At 47.7% G+C, this 22,306-nt stretch overlaps 1 long non-coding RNA gene across 3 annotated transcripts; it reads right to left on the bottom strand.

Moving 5' to 3' along the window:
• Window positions 1–11,426: 11,426 nt before the first annotated feature.
• LOC139030922 (uncharacterized) lies at window positions 11,427–20,925 on the bottom strand. 3 transcript variants are annotated; one of them, XR_011483362.1, is made up of 3 exons: window positions 20,851–20,925; window positions 16,077–16,242; window positions 11,427–12,882 (listed from the first exon to the last, which is right to left on the bottom strand). It is a non-coding gene; the product is annotated as an uncharacterized lncRNA (long non-coding RNA). The 3 variants fall into 3 exon arrangements; XR_011483364.1 differs by having other exon boundaries at window positions 11,427–11,712; XR_011483363.1 differs by having other exon boundaries at window positions 20,804–20,885.
• Between the last annotated feature and the right edge of the window lie 1,381 nt (window positions 20,926–22,306).

Here is a 22,306-nt window from a genome sequence, read left to right as displayed (position 1 = left end):
ACTGTGGATGTATATGGATTTGGTGGAAAATACAGTGATAAGACTCACTGAACGTGTGAATTAAGAGAAGTTGCACATTATACTAGAAAATGATAACATATCACTGTGCAAATCCTTCAGTGGTTTGAAGTTGCAGAGTTGAATCCACATTTCCCATAGACCTTTGGAACGTCTATCAACGGACATTGTAACAACATGCCAAGAACAACCAACAGTAGAGAGGCTCTCACAAGGCAATGTAAGTCTCAGTTACAAATACACATTCTATGATTTGGAAATGGATCTTTCAATGAAGGAAGAACTTTTATGGAAAAAGAAAAAGTGCAATGCTGAATGAGGAAACAAATCAACAAGCCCCCAACATGCATAAAATAAAATACTGTAAACAAATGACCTGGAAGTCATGTGCTATGCACACCATGACTATGCACACATTTTAAATGTATTCAAATATTTTGTATTTCACAACAGTTTTTGTAATTTTGTTATTTCATTTTTCATATTTTATTCCGTTCAGTTCAGTTCAGTTGCTCAGTCGTGTCCAACTCTTTGAGACCCCATGGACTGCAGCAGGCCAGGCTTCCCTGTCCATCGACAACTCCCGGAGCTTACTCAGACTCATGCCCATTAACTCAGACTCATGTTTTATTATGTCCTTTTTAATGTCTCTCTTATTTTGTTTTTTTAATGGCCAAACTGCCTTACAGTCAATTTGTTATGCAGTGAAAATGTTTGTGGTGAAAATCCTTGTGGCAAACATACTTACTGGCAAAATACCAGACATGATATTTCTTCCTACTTCACCGAGGTGTCACAAGCATTGAATTAAATAAAGCACTCAGTAGGTTGTCTGAAGTGTAGCGAGCACTCAATAAATGTCAGACATTATTCCCTTGTTTTTTGTCTTGATATTATTGATTTGTTTTGGAAGCTGAGTTCTTCCTTGGGGTGAAATTATTTCTTATTAACTTTCTTGGTGTGGTGGCATGTAGTTGCTCAGTTGTGTCTGACTCTTTGTGACCGCATGACTATAGCCCACCAGGCTCCTCTGTCCATGGGATTTCCCAGACAAGAATATTGGAGTGGGTTGCCATTTCCTTGTCCAGGGGATCTTCTCAACCCAGGGATTGAACCCGTGTCTCTTGCTTTGGCATGTGGGTTCTTTACCCCTGAGCCCCCAGGGAAGTCCTAACTCTGAAATAGTCCTTTCTTGAACTTACTTAGCCTCCTGCTGTCACTTTCCCTGACGTGACATCAAAATGGGATTCCAGGAAATTAACCTAAATTCTCACCAGGAAATTAACCTGAAATCTCACCAGGCAGATGGGAAGCCTGTCCACTCCTTTTAGGCTCTTGCGCAATGCGCAACCAGAACATTCTATATAATTTCTCAGTAATTCCTTATACTACCACATTCTTCTGCTGTCTTGAGTCTTTTCCTGATTTCAGTTCCTTTTACTGGGCTCATGACCATTCACTCATTCGTTCTTCAATGAGGCTTTTATCTTTAACTCAGTGATAATAGCTGAAAACTCTCCATCCCTCTTCTTATTCACACAGAAGAATCTTAATTGGTTTGCCCCTCCCTTCTCTCTGTCATTCATACTCATTTCAAAACATTTTAGGCTGCAATTAAAAAAATCCAAAGTTCAAGAAGCTTCGATATTTAAATATTTAAAAGTTATAAAAAGCAATATATTACATAAATAACACTTTATAAGCTTTTAAAATAACTTCTGACAACCAGGGCATGTTTTATTGTTCAAAACAAAAATCAAAAGAAAAGAAAAAAGAAAATACTCTGCTAGTTGAAGTCTGCAACTCTACTTTAGAGCTTTATTCTGTCAGAATAAACACCCGTTAGAATGCGATTCCTCTAGGAAGATGCATTCTGAGAGGGATTGTACCTTTAGATCAGGGATTTACAAACTATGATCCACAGCAGACTAGTTATATGGGATGCTAACAGATTTCTTTAAACACATTTATTTATTTGGTTGCACTGGACCTTAGCTGCAGCATGTGGGATCTTTAGTCGTGACATGCAAACCCTTAGTTGTGGTATATGGGATCTAGTTCCCTGACCAGGGATCAGACCCAAGCCCCTCCCTGCATTAGGAACATGGAGTCTTAGCCACTGGACCACCAGGGAAGTTCCAACAGATATTTTTACACCAGTTACAAAAATGTTCTGTGATCAAAAACGGTTAGGAAATGCTGGGTGAATAGCTCACTGTAGATGGCAAGAGGGTGAATGTTCTGGACCCTTCTTGCCTCTCAGATCTCTCCTGGTACCACTTGTCTTCTCTCTGGTCTAGGGTACTTGGCTTCATCTTTCAGAGCCAAACATGCAAAAGATCACCTTAGCCTCAGCACCTCTGCATTTGCTAGTCCCTCTGCCAGGGATGCAGAGAAGGCAATGGCACCCCACTCCAGTACTCTTGCCTGGAAAATCCCATGGATGGAGGAGCCTGGTAAGCTGAAGTCCATGGGGTTGCTAGGAGTCAGACACAACTGAGCGACTTCACTTTCACTTTTCACTTTCATGCATTGGAGAAGGAAATGGCAACCCACTCCAGTGTTCTTGCCTGGAGTATCCCAGGGACGGGGGAGCCTGGTGGGCTGCCGTCTATGGGGTCGCACAGAGTTGGACACGACTGAAGCGACTTAGCAGCAGCAGCTGCCAGGGATGCTCTTCCCAGATCCTCACATAGCTGGCTTCTTCTGATTACTCATTCAAGTCTTGGTTCAAATGTCACAGCTGACCACACCCTTTAACACTCTGTAATAACACTTTTTCTACTTATGTATCTGTTCCACCAAAGTTAAAATGAAAAATCATCTATCTTATTCATGGCCATGGCTATGGTGGCTAGAAAAACATGTGGGACACTGTAGAAACTCAATAAATACTGAATGAGTGAATGAATCAACATTAAACAGGTTTCTTCCACATAAGACTTCTCAGGGCCTTTCCTGCATGAATCTGTACTAGAACTCTCAAAGCAGGAAATGTAGTATTCAGGCTTTTCCAAACCTAAATGCTCCCTGGAGCACGGAGTGGAAACTTTTTTATTGCTTATACTTTTGTAAATACTGCTTCAGGTTGTATAAATGAGTTTATACTTAATGAATTTTTGGTTGCCTGAAGGCTGGTTTAGAGGATTGGAGAGTCAAGATGACACATTAAGCTATAAGTAGGAAAAAGATGTATAGAAAATGGGAGTGGGGATGGAGAAGATCTCAGAAGTGGTAGATGCAAACCTTTCCCCAAAGTTGAATCCCAGTGTTCAGATCATTAGATCTCTCTCAGGGTATGTCTTTAAATTAAGAACTTGCTCAGCCCAGGTGTACCCAGGGTTGGCCATACTTGCTTCTGCTGCAGCTTTACTTATAAACAGAAATGTTACCATCCTGGAAAAAAAGAAAGTTACACGCAAACGCACATCTTCAATAAATGCTCCAAATTACATCCTAACAGGTAAATTAGAATGTAACTAGCAAGGCTGTTATTTTGAAACTAGCAAGCATCCTCATCCCTCCACCATTAGGACATTCCTTATCTAAATGTCTCAGTCATTGCCTTCTGCTGCATCCGCGGAGGGCCGAAGTCAAGGCAGATGGGAAAGTACCAGTGAGATGGTTTTGTCCACTTTGTATCTTCTGGAGAAAAAAATATTGAAATATCCTTGAAAACGTCTCTCTGAACCTCTTAACTGCTTTCATCTGGGTAGCAGACAGATGAACTGGGAGATGAGGAGGGCACAGTGGTGGGAAGGAGGAGAGGAAGCTGTTATCCCAGGGATTAAAATAACACCTCATCTTCATCTTGGGATGAACTGTAAACAGGTTCAATAATTTGCTTGAAAAGTGGTTTTGTTAACAGCTTCTAAATTGGCTTAACAGTTCAGAGAAGAGAAAATGGTCTTTACGGAAATCAGGTCCCAATTAAACTGTGTGCTAGCAACAGAGTATCATTGTATCATTACTGAGCTTAAAATGCAAGTACCATGAAATGTTTTCTCTGGAAGGAGTTTTAAAAAACGGTTAACAGTAACAACTTTGGAGAGAGATTCTTCTTTGAACTTAGGGTCTGGAATTTAGGGTGGGTAAAAGAAGTGTAGAGGAGATTTTTACTTTTTGTCTAATCTTTCTGTTCAGCTTGGGTACTTACTATATGTATATGTTACATTTATTAGTTTTCTCTTTAAGGTCAATGTATCAAAAGAATGCATTTCCTTGATTGAGTAGCCTCTTTCCCTTTTGGTACCTGAGGCCAGAGGAGGAAGAAGAGGAAACAAAACAGGTGAAAAGAATCAGAAAAGGCCAACTGAGAACTCACAGAGGAAGAGGTGGGACCCTTGCACCACCTTGTCCTCTGTGGTCTGTCTTCTTGATCCTGGCTTTTTGAGAGAGGGTATAACCACTGGGCTTACACAGTGTAGGACAGATTGCTTTCTTTCTTTTTTTAAAAAAATTATTTATTTATTTATTTGGCTGCACCAAGTTTTAGTTGTGGCATGTGGGATCTTTAATTGAGGCATGTAGGATGTAGTTCCTTGACCAGGGATTAAAACCAGCCTCCTTGCCTTGGGAGCACAGAGTCTTAGCCACTGGACCACCAGGGAAATCCCAGGACAAATTTCTTGAATTGGTTGTTCTGATGAACATACTATGCACTTTGCTAGGAAACAAAGATACGAAACATTAGTTCTTGCCCCCTCATGTAGCAAATGAGTGCTGAGTCTGAAACTTTTCCAAATCAAGTTTGAGGAAGAAGGAGTAGAAAGAGAATAAGAAGGAGAAACAGGAATAGGGGGAAGAGGAGGGGAAACTTAAAAAAAAAAAAAGTGAAGTGGTCTTGTTATCCTCAATATATTTCTAGAGATATAACCCTTCAGACTCAGGTCTTCCCAAGTGGCGAGAGCGGTAAAGAACCTGCCTGCCAGTGCAGAAAATGTAAGAGACAGTGGTTCAATCCCTGGGTTGGGAAGATTCCCCTGGAGGAGGCCATGGAAACCCACTCCAGTATTCTTGCCTGCAGAATCCCATGGACAGAAGAGCCTGGCGGGCTACAGTGCAGTGTTGCAAAGAGCCAGACAAGACCAAAGTCACATAACATAGCACAGCAGACCCCTTCAGATGAGGTGATCTTTCAGATGCTTGTCATTTTGTCCTGATAGTCTCTACCTCTTCCTTCCTTTCTTCCTATTTCCCCCCTTCTTACCCTGCTCCCCTCCTGTCTTTCAGTAAATGTTTACTGAGCACCCCCTAAGTGGGAGGCATTGGTGCAACAGAAGGTGCAAAGATGAGTAAGACATGGTTCCTATTCTCAAATTGCTCATTAATACAATGAGGTAAGAGGCAGAATCAAGAGCCAGTGACGTGCTAGGAGAGCAGTTAATTCTGAGTAAATTGACCAGGAAGGCTCTACAGTGGTGATAGCATTTGAACTAAGGATAGAAGGTGTGAGAAGAACTTTCAGATGGATGATGTTACTCCTATAACAATATGGCAAAAGGGAAATTGCCGATTTAGGCCTAATCTAACCACGCGAGCCCTTTAAAAGTAAAGGATTTTATCTAGCTGGTGTCAGAAAGGTACTGAGAGAGATCTGAAGCAGGAGAGCCCAACACGCCACTGCTGCTTTGCAGAAGGAAGGACAGGAGAAGAGATGAGGGTGGGTTAAAGGAGCTGAAAGAGACCCCGGGCTGACAGCCAGCCAGGACACCAGGACCTCAGCCCTGCAGCCCCGAGCTAATATATTCCACCAAAAGCCTGAATGAGCCTGAAGGTTGATTCTTCCTCAGAAGAGCACCTTGACTTTGGCCTTGTGAGAACCTAAGTAGAGACCTCAGTGGAGCCCGCCTGGACTTCTGACCTATAAAACCGTGAGATCATAAACAGGTGTTGTTTTAAGCCATTACCTATGTGACACTCATAACAAAGCAATCAAGAACTTAACAAGAAGCATTTTCTACTCAGAGGGGAAAACCTGAGTGCTCAGGGACTTCAGGGGAGAACAAGTAGCTGGGAAACATGAGGTCCACATGTGCATAGGCACCAGCCCAGACATCTACCAAGCTGAGTTTGAGCCAGATCAGGAAAGTCATTGAGTGTCATGCATGTTGAGGAGTTTGGGCCTTATCTTGAGCACCACATCCTACCTCCCTTCTCCCTCCTAGAAGTGAAGTGAAGTGTTAGTCGCCCAGTCATGTCCAACTCTTTGCAACCCCATGGACTGTGGCCCACCAGGTTCCTCTGTCCATGGGATTCTCCAGGTAAGAATACTGGAGTGGGTTACCATTCCATTCTCCAGGGGATCTTCCCAACCCAGGGACTGAACGCAGGTCTCCTGCATTGCAGGCAGATTTATTCCCTCCTAGAAGCTCTGTCATCTCCTGTCCAACGTGGAAATACTTCTCTTACTTGACTAGCGTCTGAGATGTCTGTACAGGTTTTTATGCATCTGTCTTTCTTTTCTTTCCTATTTAATATCCATCTGCATCATTCCTGCTCTCCACTCTGGCACTGTTTCTCTTCAAGTGGGGTGATCTCCCAGGAGTCCTGCCTGGGGATGACCAGAAGAGGACATAGCTGTAGGGTCAGAGCCTTGACAGTGTCCACCAACATCCACCACCAGGCCCCTGTGAAGGGACTGGCTGGCGGGGACGGGAGTAGAATCGACTTCTCCAAATGGAAGGAATAGAGTGGACCAGAGCCCGGGTATCTCGTATGAGAAGTAATGGAAGAAGTGTTGGCAGCAGGGCTCTGAAACTGATCCAAGGATCCTATCAGAGAAGTGCTGTCAGTTTAGGAAATGGACAAGGTGAGATGTGTCAGGGCCCCAGCAGGAAAAGCAGTTTTCCCCAGAGGGCTCAAATGAAGAGACTTTGAAGAAATGTTTTTGACATATGTGTGGGCAAGGTTAAGGGAATAAAATCAGAGTGTAGGAATTACTCTACATTACCACCTCAAGAAAGAAATCATTACCACCTCAACCTCAATGATCTAAGGAATAAGGAATGTGATAGTAACCAGGGCCTGGTGAGAGCTGGAGCCATGGAGAACAGGACACCTAGATGAGACTCGTAGTCATGGAGACAAGCAACTATTGCCAAAGAATGAGTTTTGAAGCAAGGAGGAGCAGAGTGAAATACCTGATCTCTCTTTCCTCCCTCATCCCCTAAAGTGCCTCCCCTAGCTGGACTCATCAGAAGGCAGTCAGGAAGGGAGCCCAGGAAGATGTGGTCCAGACATGTCATCCTCCTGCAGCCCAGAACAGGGCAGAGAAAGGTAGATAGTGGATCTGGGGGAAAGTTGGGAAAGAAGAACAGAAAACAACATGTTAGGGAAGCAAGTGGCTCATGGGCCTTGCCATGATGTTGACTTTGCCATGACCAAGATCATCTATGGGCTCAACCATGATGGCTCTTAACCCTGGGACCCTCTTTATGGCTCTCCTGTTGCTAGTGGGATCCAGAGGAGGAGGGATCTGAAAGGAGAAAAGATCCCATGAGCGCCAAGTCCACGTGTTGGTCCCCCAGTTCAGTGATGCTCTATGAGTGCAGTCACCTCCCGTAAGAGGAGAGGGTTTGGGGGAGTGAACACAGGGGTATCATATGTTCACTGTGGGAGCTTCAAGCCCAGGGACATTAGGGGCTTCCCAGAGATTGCAGCCTGAACTATTTGGGGTCTACATATTCAGCGTGGTGGGAAACCATGCTTAGAGTTGTGGGCTGGTCTGACCACTTGTGCCAGGGCTGTACAGTTGTGTTTTGGAGGGAGGGGGCAGCACAGAGATGGCCCAGGGGAAGGATGTGGTTGAGTCCTTCTTTAAGAGCACAGCTTGTTATCTTTTGGGTCAAGAAAATTATAGGGGATTGATAAATTTACTAGAACAGCAAGAATCACACTGGTTTTTTTTTTTTTTTTTTTTTCAGCTTTAAATAAGGACATTCTTTTCCCAAAATATCTTCCTTGGGCTGAGAATGATCCTAGGAAAGTTTCTGACCATCCAGAGACTTTAAAATTAATTCTGGTGAAGAGCCACAGTCAGTACTATTAGTTCAGATGAAGCCCTTAAGTGACCCAAATCCCACTACACTCACTCCAGGCTGCCTGGTCCAGTTTGGACAACACCCTGCTCCCTCTCAACATTTGGCTCAGAAAGGCTAAGCATTATCTCTCACTTCTAGTCTGATCCCATGGCTGAGCCAGCCCCAGACAAGCTTCAGGGCAAACTTCTCCAGCCTTGAGGAACTTTAAGGACCAGGTCAGCAATTGCAAACAAAGATAAGGCAGGCTGCTGCACCACGTGAAGGTCCAGGGAGGGCAGGAGGCTCCAGAGAGGATGCTCTCCCCTGGTTGAGTCCAGTCTCCCCACCGTCCAGATGATTCTGTGTGGCCTGGGCCCCTAGCTCTGGGTCTGGACACCAGGCCCTCTCCCTCAACCTCAAGCAGCTGGTCAGGACAGTTCTTCCCGGGAACACGGCCTGTTTATTCTACCTCTTGGCCCAAGTTCCCTCTTGAGCCCAGAGAAAGCCCCCACAGCGGAGGTCTGGACCCAGACTTGCACAATCAGGCCCTCTTCCCTGGGTCCCCAGGCCAACGTGGGGGTGGGAGGCCTGGGTCAGCGTGGCCAGTGGGGAGGGTGGAAGCTGAGCCCAAGACCACGCAGCCCTGTGCTATCTGCCGCCTGCCTGAGACCACAGGCGAGACGCCTTTGGAGGCGTCACAGCCCCTGATGTCCAGGCCCTCTATGGCTCCCCAGGGACTCCTGGAGCCCATGAGCTTGGCATGAAGCCCTCAGCCAGACTTTGGACCCATTAAGTGCAGGCTGGAAAGATGGGTGAGGGGACCAGAGCTGGGCGGAGCTGGCAGCCACCACCAGGTCCTCTCTGGTTTGATATCCAAAGACGAACTAAGGGTCAGATGTGACTGACCCTTATAAATGAAGCAGGAACAACCCATTGTAAGCAAGCAGCCCAAAGCTGGGGGTCTCTGGGTACCATCGGTACCTCCATCCTCACCCTGACTGCTGACTCCAGGACCCAAGGCCCCCCGGGGCAGAGCACCAGGCGCGGGGGTGCTCTCCCGGTTAACAAGCCAGCTTTCTGTATCCTAAACTTGCTTTGTTAAGTTCCGGTACACACACACACACACACACACACACACACACACACACACACACCAGCCCAATTACACACCCCACCCACCATGTTGGTAATCAGTAATCTGGCCAATTACTCTAACTGCCGTTCGCGGAGGAAGAGACCCACCCACACACCCGCCGCTGAGAAACTTTCTTCCAGAGCTGTTTTCCTCCGAGTGGGGCCGACACCTGGGTGCTCTCCGGGAACTGAGTGTCCCCTCCGCTCCTGATGACTCCCCCCCACCACCCCCTCCACAGGAGACAGGAGTCACGGCGGCAAGTTGAGGCGGGGGCAGGCAGAGAGCACTTTCAAGATGCTACAAAGGAGCCTGTCTCAGGCTCAAGGGGTGATGTCTGCACAGAGTTCATTAGAGTCCATACCCTGTGCTATGGACCACTGCCCTCACCCCTGTGTTCTTGGCCCAGGATGCCATCCTCATCTAGATCTGTCCGTCCAAGTCAGTCTCAGTCAGCTGGTGCCAGATGGCTTGCTGATACCTGGGTGTGTTTGGGAACAACCCAAGTGAGAAGATGTCCCCATTGCTGGGGTGATGAGAGGGCCAGTGAACTTGCTGAGGATCAGCACACAGTGAAGCTTTGATCTCAGCTTAATCAGCAGAATATGTTGTACAATGTGTCCACTCACGTGGCTGCTCCCTTCTGTCCCACCCTTGAGCCCTGAAAACTCAGATGTTTGGCCATAGGACATTGCTTAGGATTTGTTACGATGTATCATCTTGGGTAATTGATTTGTGTATTTGTGTGAACATATATTTTTAATTGGGTTGCTCGGTCCCTAACCTGGGTTTACTTTCTGAGAACCCTCTTTGTTACCAAGGAAACATGGCTCCTTCCATTGTTTCCTCCCAGTAGGAAGGCTTTCAAGCAATGGAACTCAACCCCTGCCTGTACCCCCTGGTAGGATCTCTGATGAACTGGTCTTCAGATCCTGCCACTTCAGTGAAGGCTGGATGGTAGTCATGACCCTGATGATACTTACAAAGTCCCCCTCGATACTCACACCTGCAAGGTCTGCCACCTCTGTCTCCCTGGGTCCCTGCAAGTCGCCTGGCCCCTGGTCAGCCCCAAGAGAGCCCCGCTTCTGGGCAGAAGGGAGCGTAGGCTGTGAAAGACTAGGTGCTCTTTTGTTCACAGTTCTCTTGGGGCCTCCTTCGACGTGCCCACGTGGGTCCTACAGACTCCCGCTGTGCTGCGTGCGCCTCAGGGCCCCCTGCCTCCTACGTTGCAGGGCTTTCCCCAGACCACAGACACTCATATGGCCTCCACAGTTTCCAGCCTCTAAACCACTGGGATGGGACTTTCAGAAACAACATCTCCACACACCTTCCTCCCCCCAACTCCAGCTCAGCTTGAGGTCTGACCTCAGCTTGGGTGGGGGGAGACCCTGGACACTCCAAGCCCAACCCTGCTGTGGGGGCCATAACTGAGTACATGTGAGTGCTTCTTATGTCTCCCCCTCCACCAACACCATTTGGTCACTGGGTCAGTGTCCCTACCTGCGCTTCCCCTCCCCCCCAAAAAATATCTGCTTTGCTGACTTCAAGGAAAAACAGAGACATTACTAACAGTGATACTCATTAGAGCAAAATCTCCCTCACCAGTCTCTACTGGAACCAGCAGAGGAATCTGTGGGCAGATGTGCGTGTGCACATGTGCACGCCCCTGTGCGTGCAAGGAAGGAGGTTTGCGAAGGGACCTATGAGATAGGAGAAACCACAGTGATGCATGCAGGGGAGGCCAGAGGAAGATCCAGATGGACAGAGCCTGGGAGAGCAATGCGCCTGGCTCAGACTTGTAGGTGCCTGTGGCTCACTGTGCACGGAACTGAGTCAGCCCATTCATACCGTCCTCATATGTGCTGAAGGAAATGGACCACCCGGAGAATGCCCTCCTGTGGACTGTGATAACCAAGCAGTAGGAGAAAGGGGTACAAAGGACAGGTCCAGGGCTCATAGATGCAGGCGGCCATGAAGATGACTGCACTTTAAATGGATGATAAAGGTAAAATAAGTACAGGATAAGGTAACTCCCGGGCCATGCTCAGGAGAATTGTGAGAAAATAACTCACATTCATCTTTCTGGGGATAACCATGTCATCCTCAGTTCCTCTGGATACCTCCTGTTTAAAGTCCAGGGATACAACAAAGTAAATGTGTATAATGCTAATTGACATACATACATCCATGTCTCTAAAGGATAGAGAATCTCTCAGACTGGATTTTTAAAAGTCAGTCTATATTTTGTTCATAATTAATAGCAACACAAAAATATTGAAAGCAACACATGAAAAAAATTAAGTTGGCATAGCAATATTAATGGCAGCAATAATTAATAATAATTAATAATAATTAATAATTAATTAACAGTTGTTATCAAATAGACTTTTTGTAGTTGCTCAGTCGCCAAGTCATGTCCAACTCTTTCAGACCCCAGGGACTGCAATACATCAGTCTTCCCTATCCCTCACCATCTCCTAGAGTTTGCCGAAGTTCATGTCCATTGAATCAGTGATGCCATCCAACCATCTCATCCTCTGACTTTAAAGAGAAAAACAAACAAAAAAATGCAAACACTGTAGAGATAAAGAGAAATAACTAAATCTGAATCCCTTTAGCAACAGTCTTGAAATCCATGATGCAAAATTGACAGAATTACAAGGAGAAATTAATAAAACTACAGTTAGAATGCGAGATTTCCATTTACCTGTTTCAGAAACTCAAAGCTTAAAAAGTCAAAAATTGAATAAGAACATAAATCATAAATCGTTACAACAGAACTTATTATTAAGTCTTGATCAGAAGGTCACATATAAAATCTTGAACCCCAAACTGGAGCATACACGTTCTTTTCAAGAACACATGACAAAATATTCACAAAAGTAGACCATAAACCAAATCTCAAAAAAAGACCAACTATTTTTTTTTCATGTTCTCTGACCACAATGAAGTAAAACAAAACTTCTAACAAAATGGTCCAAATGTATCACACAGGTATATTCAATATCCTGTGATAAACTATAATGGAAAAGAATATTGAAAAAGAATAGAGGTATATAATTGAATCAGTTTGCTATACAGCAGAGATTGGCACAATATTGTAAATCAACTGTATCTCAATTAAAAAAAGAAATAAAACAAAACTTCAATTTCAAAAAGATAAACAAAATCTTTATTTGGCAACCTTCAAATGCTCTCTGAAATAATGTATAGGCCGAAGAAAAATAATTATGGTTATGAAAATAATATCTAATAATTAAAACGATACACATGAAAATTTGTGGATGCAATGAAACCTCTCTGTTGGAAAATATATAATTTAAAATATACTGATAATAATGTAAGACTGAATGTTAGTGGGATACATATTCAATTTTAAAAATCAAGAGAACAGAGAAAGTAGAAGCATAAAAATAAAAGCAAAAATTAATAGTCTAGAGACCAACAATAATGGAAAAATTCCAAAGCTGGTTTCTAAGAAGATTACCGAACCTGACAAACTTTAAGGAAAGTAAAATAGCAAGATTCATTTAGGAAGGAAAAGTGGGGAAAAGGTGGCAGAAACAACCTTAATGGCAACTAGAGACAGTGTAGATACAACAAAAGCCTGAAAGAATAGCACGTCTTCAGGGGAGACAGCTCTCCCTCCCCTTTCCAGCTGGCTACAGGGCTCATGTCTTATTTATCTTTGTTTCTTCAAAGGCTGGCAACCTGGTACAAAATAGATATTCAGTGGGTTTGTTATATATAATCAAGTCCTCTTCCTGAGTAGGCAGTCTGTGGCCCTAATATTGGAGCAAACAGTCCATGGACAGAGTTCCCAACAACTGTGCAATGTCACTATTTGTTCTTACTGTTACAAAAAGCACCAAAATTTAGAAACTCCATAGTTAAAAATAACAATAATCAGAGTAAATTAAAGTTGTCCTTATAATAATATTCATCTTCCTTACTTGGATGAGATTGGTCTGAATAACAGTGAGAAGGGGCAAGGATGCTAGGGGTGGTATTCATCACCCAGAACACCTGGAGGAGATCGTGTCCCATACGTGACCACAAGGCTGTTAAGTGGGGAAGCAGGTTGGAAACCCATAGCTCATCATGACATCTGTGTCCAAGCTTCTATGTGGCCAAGAAAGCTGGACTGGCCAGGTGTTCATATCAGTCTCTGAAATCAAAGGAATTGGTCTCAGCTTTCACAAACACCATGCGGGCCGGGAGCAAGAACACTGCCAGGCTGGAATGTTTGTGGCTGAAAATGGAGCACTGCAAGACTGACATATGCAGGACACCAAAGTTTAGGATCTCAGAAGTTGTAGAGAGGCCTCCTAAGCCCTTCCAAAAATGCCCTTTCCAGGCACTGAGGCCTGAACCATTCCCTCGTGGTGCTAAGGGGATCTTGGCTTTGTCCCCTAAGGAGTGTATGTGTGTGTGTGCTCAGTCGCCAAGTTGTGTCCGAATTTTTTGCGACCCCATGGACTTGTAGCCCACCAGGCTCCTCTGTCCATGGGATTTTCGAGGCAAGAATACTGGAGTACGTTGCCATTCCCTTCTCCAGGGGATCTTCTTGAGCCAGGGATCAAACTCCGTGTCTCCTGCATTGGCAGACGGGTTCTTTATCATGGAGCCACCAGGAAGCCCCCCTAAGGAGAGGTCACCCTAAGGTTATCAGCCATTGCTAACCCTGAATTCAAGAATCAGATGCTTTCCTGACATGAAGATTACTAGGGGCAGTTTGGGTGGAGTGAGCTGGAGGCAGGAGGACAGGAGGGCACTGGCTGCCTGAGGCAAAAACAGGGAGTTCAAACTGCCTAGTGCCGAGTTCTGCCCGGGCCAGCCCTGAGCGCGTAGGAGCTAAGGGAGAGTTCGCCGGGGGGTTGGGGGTGGAGGAGGAGGAATGTGTTCCGGAAGCCCCAGCACAGCTGGAAGCCATGTGGCCTCTCTGGATTCTGGGCCGGGAGAACAAGCGGACCAGCAATCATGGGGCGGAGGGAGAAACACAGAGCTTCTGGCTTTGCAAATTACAGCTTCCAGGGAAAGAGCTTCACGTGAGTGCGCTGTGGAACTGATGTGAGGATGTAGGAATGTTCCCTACTATCACCCCATCAGTCCACCCGCCATGTCAGCTCCACTCCAAAGTCTTTGAAGGTAAAGCCAGGCAACCCCGAAACAATAATAACCATTTGTAAGACACTTTACCATGTAGAGTGATTGCTCAGATACGTTATCTCCCATGAGCCTCACGACAACCTCTGGGAGGATTTATTTAAGACTGCTTTTATTTTGCAAAAGAGGAAACTGAGGCTCAGCAAAGATAAGAAACTAGGGACAGACCTGGGATTTCTCACTCCAGACCCTGGAGGTTTAATGCCTTTGCTTCTCAAAGTGTGGTCCATGGACCAGCAGCATCAGCCCACTCTGGAAGCTTGTTAGAAATAAGAAATTTCAAACCCAGACTTGGTGAATCAGAATCAGCATTTGAACAAGATCCTTAAGTGATTCACATTAAAATTTGAGGCATACTATGTTCACCAATGGGCTTCCTAGGTAGCATTAGCATAAAGAACACCCTTGCCAATGCAGGAGACATAAGAGACGTGGGTTCAATCCCTGGGTGGGGAAGAGCCCCTAGAGTAGAAATGGCAACCCATTCCAGTATTCTTGCCTGGAGAATCCCGTGGACAGAGCAGCCTGGTGGGCTGCAGTCCATGGGGTTGGACAAGATTAAAGTGACTTAGCACACTTGTCCACCTTATCTGACCATTCTCGTAAACACCTGATGACCTACTTGAGTACTGAGGCTCCCACTCTGGGGGAGTTTCAGTATTTTAGAGCTGGAAGGACTTCTCTAAAGCACCTACACCTACTTCATCATGGTACAGATGATGCTGACACATTCTGAAAGCAAGTCTCTAATAAAATAAGATAAAAATGCAAAAAATCTCTTTTGACTCAAAAGGCTTCCATTAAACCTGCCATCTTCCTATTTCTTTCTTTCTTTCTTTTTTTAATATTAATGTGGCTGCACCGGGTCTCAGTTGCAGCAGGCAGTATGTCAGTATCCTGACCAGGGATTGAATCCAGCCCCCTGCATTGGGATTGCGGAATCTTAGCCACTGGACTACCAGGGAAGCCCCCTATTTCTTTACTTTAAATTCGTTTCCTATTTGGTGCTTATTACTCGGGGCTCTGTTATAAAAGCAGGTTTTCTTTGCCAATTTATGTGCAATTTAGGCTAATAGTAAACGTCATCGCAGTAACAAGAACAGAAGCAATCATGGCCTTTTCTTTGGGATGTCCCATTTTTTCAGTGTTTTCTACCTATGGTTCAGTCACATGCTAGGCAGCTATAGAAAACCAGCCTGCTATGGAAGTTTGGCTCTGGATAGTCTGGGACAATCACTGAGTTGGTTACAAATATAAATTAGATGTAATAACATGTGGAGAGATACACTTAATAATAATGTGTGGAGATATATCTATATATCTACAAGGATGCAGGTCATGCTAAAAGAGTGTCTGTCAAGCACAAGTTCAGGGCTTTGGCAATTTTCTGGTTAATTTGCTAAGTCAGAAAGGCCAAACCAGATCCTTCAGGCCAGTGGCAGATTTTTGAACCTAAATATTCTGGTTTGGCTGTCTTCATTATAAAGTTAACCTGTTACTTGCCAAATCACTGCTTCATTCATGCTCTATTAAGGGGAAAGAAATTCTTATGTGAATGTGAGCACACATGTTTTAACATGTGATTTACATGGAACTTGGCTTGGGTCATTTTTTCTTTGAGATATCAACTCAAACATTCATCCCACAGGAGGTGGGAAATCCAAGGTCCCTCCCAATATGTCTAGGAGTGGATATTGGCCTTAGGTCCCCCCCACCCTGACCCCAGCCACTTCACTCACTTCTGGCTCCAAGTTTGTACTTCTGTGGGATTTTCTCTCTCATGTCTTGCCTCCTGTGGACATTTCCACTTTGTACTTGCATGGATTTGAGTATCAAATTCACTTCATTTTGCTTGATTTCTCCAAAACATCACTCACCAAGGTCAGTGGATGTAGCTAACTTGCCCTGTGAATGGAAAAGGAACAGAAGGGCTGTTCTTTGCCACACAACAGAATAGCTCCTAATGCTGATTACTAGAATCTCTATCCTTAAAAAGTCTTCCAGTATTCTCTTTCCCAACATTCCTGACAAGGGGAATTGTCTTCTACTTGGGCCTCCTACCATGCTGTGGCTCCTTCTTTATCCAACTGCCCTCTAAGCTAAACAGCCCTCACCCACAAACAAGCCTATCTCCTCCCAGTGTTCAATATGCTACAAAGGTCCGTATGGTCAAAGCTATGGTTTTTCTAGTAGTCATGTATGGATGTGAGAGTTGGACCATAAAGAAGGCTGAGCATTGAAGAAGTGGTGCTTTTGAATTGTGATGTTGTAGAAGACTCTTGAGAGTCCCTTGGACTACAAGGAAATCAAACTGGTCAATCCTAAAGGAAATCAACCCTGAATATTCTTTGGAAGGACTGATGTTGAAGTTGAAGTGCTAATACTTTGGCCACTTGATGAGAAGAGCCAACTCATTGGAAAAGACCCTGAAGCTGGGAAAGATTGAAGGCAAGAGGAGATGGGGGCGACAGAAGATGAGATGGTTGGATGGCATCACTGACTCAATGGGCATGAGTTTGAGCAAACTGGGGGAGACAGTGAAGGACAGGGAAGCCTGGTGTGCTGAAAAGAGTCAGACAGGGCTGAGTGACTGAACAACAACAATAAGCCATCTCATGCAAGGACTGCCTTCTAAGACTCAAACGGCACATCCTTAGTTGTGAAGTTTGTTCAACAAAGGGCCAGAGGATGAATTCTGTGGATGTCAGCAATAGCGGGCTCGTTCCTGATATGTTCACCAACGCCTTCCGTTACAGGATAGATGGATGGCATCCAGGTGCTAGGGCATGTGTGTCAATGTATGTGCAAGCATGGCTGAGAGAATATATATGTGCAAGTGTGCATACATGTGACTATGTGTGTATTTGCACAGGTGGAGCGCACCCCTATGAATTAGGTCAAATGTGACTAGGGAAATGTGTAAAGCATGTGTCTAGACTCATTCCTTAGGTGTTGGACCCGATGCTGGGAAATTCCACATGTCAGTCCCATGAAGACTCAAGGAAGGGATTCCCCATACCCAAGCTACATCTCCTTGAAAATTATCAATTAATTGGGAAGCAATAGACAGACACAGGGCTTCCCTGGTAGCTCAGCTGGTAAAGAATCTGCCTGCAATGCGGGAGATCTTGGGTTCAATCCTTGGGTCAGGAAGGTTCCCTGGAGGAGGGCATGGCAAGCCACTCCAGTATTCTTGTATGGAGAACCCCCATGGACAGGGAAGCCTGGTGGGCTACAGTCCACAGGGTCACAAAGAGTCAGACATGACTGAGCAACTAAGGACAGCACACACAGGGAGACACAAAGGAAATAGACAGAGCCATGGGGAATTGGAAAGCCAGAAAAAGAGTTAGCTGAAACAAGATCATCTTGGTTCTCAGAGACCTGGGCTCCATATACCACAAATGCCACTGGAAGAGACAAAGCTGGGAAGATGCTGCTAGTTCTTAGGCAGAGAAGACCCTGGGGAGCTGCACAGACCTCTGATGCCACAGGAGCCAAGTAGGGGACAGGTCTGGCCCTTCTGGAGGGAGGAAGAGGAGGGCAAGGATACCTTCTTGGAGCCCAACCTGACTAGGTCTGAGATCTGGGGCTTCCAAGCAAAGCAATGTGCTGCTGTTGCTGCTAAGTCGCTTCAGTTGTGTCCGACTCTGTGCGACCCCATAGACGGCAGCCCACCAAGGCTCCCCCATCCCTGGGATTCTCCAGGCAAGAGCACTGGAGTGGGTTGCCATTGCCTTCTCCAATGCGTGAAAGTGAAGTCGTTCAGTCTTGTCCGACTCTTCGCGACCCCATGGACTGCAGCATACCAGGCTCCTCCGTTCATGGGATTTTCCAGGCAAGAGTATTGTGAGCCCACCTATAGCCCCAGACTTGGAAGGATCTGAGACTCTTGGGATGAGAGGAGGTCAGGGTAGGGCTAGCATTTCACCAGCCCCTTCTTCCATACTGCTTATATTCCCCAGACCTTGGAATCCTCTGAGGGACGGAGGACAAAATGTTTAGTGTCACTGGGAGAGGCTGGTGAGGCCAGGACACCCCTGGACATGTGCTGGTGGCTGGTTCCATCCTGAGTCCAGGCAGATCCCCTAGGCTTGGGTGTAAAGAAACTGTTGGAAGTTTGTGCTCCACCACTTGTGGCAGGCAGCATTGTCCCAGGGAGTCCCCCCTTCTCTCGTCTCCTCCAGCCCCACAGACTAACCTGGCTTTGCCAGCTGAGACCTACAGGGCTAGTGGGAACAGGACAGTGTGGAAAGCCTCTCTGAGGAGATGACACTCAGGCCAACAGACAGGATGAGAATAGGGCAGGCTGTTGGAGGGGGAGGGGCAGGCAGGGGGAGTGGAAGTTCTAGGCCCTGAGGCAGAAAAAGAACTTCAACCTTTAGGAACTGAAAAAGCCAAGTGCCTGGTCAGTAAAGAGGGCAGAAAATGAAGCTGGGGACGTGGGGGAAGTCCAGAATTACTCAGGACCTACGTTATAGTCTACAGCAACATTCTGAGCGCGCGCGCGCGCACACACACACACACACACACACACACACAGACACTCTGAAAGGTTTGTGGGGAAAGGCTACTATGGTCTGAATGGTGATTCTTAATGCTCATGGGGACTGAAATGGAGGAGTCCCAAGTTGGAAGCAGGGACTAGTCATGACGGTAGAGTCCAGGTAAGGAGAAGAGGGTAATTTAGAAGAAACTGGGGTGGTCATGGCAATTGAGAGAAATGGCGGGATTAGCAGTACACTTTGGCGGCAGGGTTTGCTGGACCTGATGATAATATGGATGTGGAAGGTGAGGAGGAATCAAGGACCACAGTCCTTAGCAATGAGGAAGGTGGAGGTGACATAGGCAAGCCTGGGGGTGTAGGCAGCAGGTGAGAATCCTGAGTTCTTGTCAAGACAGGTTAAGCTCAAAATGACCAGGCACCTCAGGCAGGAATGTCACGTGGGACCTGCCTCTGGAAATTGGGCCTCCAAGGGGAGGACAGGGCCAGTCAGACATGTGGACTTGCCTTCTTGCGGGTGGTATGTACAGCCATGGAAACCTACAGAGAGGAGCCCCAGACCAAGTCCAAGGGCACTGGCTTTAGAGTCACTTTGAAGCCACCACCAGGGCAGGAAGAAAACCAGGAGAGCACCGTGTGGGGAAGCCGGGAGAGGGAAGCATTTCAGGGTGGGGCCAGCTGAGTTAAAGCAGCCGAGACAGAGGAAGCCTGTGTGGTGAGAGTCTGGTGAATTTATTATGAATGGTGGCACGGCAGAAGTCAGGCTGGAGGGCGTGGCGAAGAGGGGATGGCTGAGGAGGAAGTAGAGGCAACTGTCATGTCCTGCCAATTTACGGCTCTAGGGGAGGCCGTGTGGATCTGGCAGAGGGATCTTTAAAAGACCTGTTCTGCATTCTGGGTGGAAGCCAGAGAATGAAGGTGTGAATGAGAAGGGGGTTAGGCCTTCCTCAGGCACCCCTGCCTCTTCCAGTAGAGTTGAGGAAACCTCTACCCCCGAACGGGGCTTCCCTCATAGCTCAGTTGGTAAAGAATCTGCCTATGATGCAGGAGACCCCAGTTGGAGGCCTGGGTTGGGAAGATCCCCTGGAGAAGGAAATGGCAACCCACTCCAGTATCCTTACCTAGAGAATCTCATGGACAGAGGAGCCTGGCAGGCCCCAGTCAATGGGGTCGCAAGAGTCAGACACAATTTAGCGGCTATCACCACCTACCCTCGAACCCGGACCTATGCCTCTCGGGCTCCCCCATGGGCTGCATGGAGAGGAAGTGCCAGGACCCGGGTGAAGGAAGCTGGGAGGGGAGGGCCTGCCTTGCTCTGGAAATAGAAAACCAATGCTGGTAACTGAGTAACTCCTGGAGATGGGGCAAAGGCCCTGGCAGAGCCTGGAGGAGCAAAAATAATCTGTGCTGCTTGGGCGGTGAGGCAGATCGGATGTGGGGGACGGAGAGGCCCGGCCTGTGGTTCCTCAGCCCCCAGCACGCCTCCCTGGCCTGCAGGGGTGGGCTCAGCTCTTCAGTCTTGCTCTGGCCCAGCCAGAAGCAATGGGTCCTGGCAGCCAGGGCCTCCTCAGTTAGTGGCCATGCACCAGGCCAGCGAGCTCGGTCCCCTCTGCCTCACAGCACTGCCTGTTCCAGACCCCAGATGAGAACATCACACAGGCAGACAAGCAAGCCCAGCCCCGCTGAGCCCCAGCCAGGCAGCCGTGGCCTGGGCAGCCCCTCCCACCCTAATTCAGGAGGCTGGCCTCGACCACCCCAGCCTCCCTCAGGTCTCCTTGCCCAAGATCCAAAAGGTTATGCACTCACTGCCCCCAACACACCCTCGCACACACAGCAGATGACAGGGTCCTCAGAGAGAAGGCTGATCTAACAGCATCCATGACTTGCTGGGTGATGGGTGGCTTTGGGGTGCAGCACCTGCTGAGTAAGGATCTGGTCCTTCTCCCTCTTGTCCTCCCTCACCTTCGGGACAGGGACTCCTCCATCTCTCTGCTTCACCTCCTGCTTACCTCTTCACCTCCTGCTTTACCTCCAGGCTTACTTCTAAGGTCGCAGGAAGCAAGAGACACAACTCATTGAGCAGATGGTGCCGGAAGATGGGGTGAGGCCCCCAGGCCTGCCCCTCCTCCCCCACAGCACACCATCCCCAGGAGGAGAGGAAGGTGCCAGGCTCCAGAGCACAAGGGTAGGGCCCCTCTCTCCCAGGGAAGGAAAGGAAGGTGAGAATCACTGACCTGAGAAGTTTCCATGAACTCTGGCCATGCCGGAAGAGGGGGAGAGGCCTGCACAAGTGGGCAAGTCACAGGGGAAGGCAGTAGCTCTCCTAGTGGTTTCCTTACCATAAATTTCTAATTGGATCTGGATCCCGTGGTAGAAACAGACACACAGGACCCGCCTGAGGAATGAGCAGGGCTGGGAGCCACGTGCCACCAGGACTTTAGAGGAATTAGGGGTGCTGGTAGCAAGGGACTCAGGCCCTGGTCCCCCGGGGGATTGGTCTCAGCGAGGGGAGACAGTTTACCCAAGAAGGACCCCAAGGCCAGGCCCATCCCTGCTCCTTCTGCCTCCCAGCACAGGAGTGCCCTCTGTTTACAGACAAACTGTGAGTGTGGGTGAAAGAGAGAAGGGGTCGTGGCTGATCCTCAGAAGCAGCAGGCTCTGTACCCCCCGCTGCTGATTCAGCGACGCGCCCCCCTCTCCACCCCCAGGCTGATGGGAACAAAGAGGCTGCAAGTTTCCAGTTGTAAAAGTCGGGGAGGAGCGATCAAGAACAAAGATCAAGGCTTCGGATTTTCCATGACACCCGTGCAGGGGCGGGGGCACCGAGCCTGGCTGAGCTGTCTGGCTCAGTTCCCACCACCGTGCCCTCTGGGAAGCAGGAAGCTGCCACCTGGGCCTAGGGCAGCGCCAGGCTCACCACCAGCATGGCGCCCTCTGCTGGGGCCACTGGGTAGGCGGCACTCTCACTCCCTGCAGGGTGGGGCAGAGCCTCCTGACTCCCGGGTCCTCAACCCCAAGTCCTTCCAGCTCTCTAAGATCAGACAGCCTGAGAGCTCAGGAGCTCACCGCACCGAGCGGCCCCCCAAGACCTGCACCCCTGTGCAGAGGTCAAGTGACAGAGCATAGGAAGTGTGGACTTTGGGTGGGTGGGGGTGAAGGGAATTCATTTGCAGGAGGCCGAAGGGCAGCCGGGCTTCCCTGGTAGCTCAGCTGGTAAAGAATCCGCCCGTAATGCGGGAGACCTGGGTTCAATCCCTGGGTTGGGAAAATGCCCTGGAGGAGGGCATGGCAACGCACTCCAGAATTCTTGTCTGGAGGAGCCTGTGGACAGAGGGGCCTGGCAGGCTACAGTCCATGGGGTTGCGGAGAGTCGGACACGGCTGAACGGCTAAGCATACAAAGTGCAGTAGGACTGGGCCGCCTCCCATGGGGGGCCCGTCTCCGTGGCCCCCGCCTCCACTTACA

Source organism: Odocoileus virginianus, chromosome 24 (genome assembly GCF_023699985.2).
Source record: "Odocoileus virginianus isolate 20LAN1187 ecotype Illinois chromosome 24, Ovbor_1.2, whole genome shotgun sequence".
In the NCBI taxonomy this organism is placed as follows: Eukaryota; Metazoa; Chordata; class Mammalia; order Artiodactyla; family Cervidae; genus Odocoileus; species Odocoileus virginianus.
This window is presented reverse-complemented; position numbering and strand designations above follow the sequence as displayed.